This window comes from Vombatus ursinus, unplaced genomic scaffold, assembly GCF_900497805.2.
Source record: "Vombatus ursinus unplaced genomic scaffold, bare-nosed wombat genome assembly UNPS02014793.1, whole genome shotgun sequence".
Classification (NCBI taxonomy): Eukaryota; Metazoa; Chordata; class Mammalia; order Diprotodontia; family Vombatidae; genus Vombatus; species Vombatus ursinus.
In genome coordinates, this window is record NW_020954571.1 from 10,656,781 (window position 1) to 10,657,144 (window position 364).

The window sequence follows — 364 nt, forward strand, 5'->3', positions numbered from 1 at the left end:
GTGAAAGAGGCAAGTGCCAACACCAGGAAACCCCACCCCCCCAGCCTCAGTACAGGCAGGGGAATGGTAGATACCAGCTGGGAAAACCACCATGGCAACTGAGTTCTCCAACAATGAAATCATCCATTGCCTCAACACAACTCTGGGAAGCACAACTCCAGAAGGCAAAGCACCAGGCTGACAGACATCCACCAGCAACAAAACATCCCTGTGCAAGGCCCAGGCCAGCAGGAGCCAAACATTCAAGTGCAAGGCCCCTATGAGCAGGAAAAGAAGCTTGGGTAAGTGCCCCTTTCACTCCAGCACGACTGACGTTTTGTGTGTGTGTGTGTGTGTGTGTGTGTGTGTGTGTGTGTGTGTGTGT

General features: G+C 52.7%; 1 long non-coding RNA gene across 1 annotated transcript in view; it reads left to right on the forward strand.

Annotated features, from left to right (window-relative positions):
• Nucleotides 1-243: 243 nt before the first annotated feature.
• LOC114048411 overlaps nt 244-364 on the forward strand; it is a 6,210-nt gene continuing 6,089 nt past the window's right edge. Inside the window, exon 1 of the long non-coding RNA XR_003569756.1 lies at nt 244-281. This is a non-coding gene — a long non-coding RNA (uncharacterized LOC114048411). The remainder of the gene's footprint in view (nt 282-364) is intronic.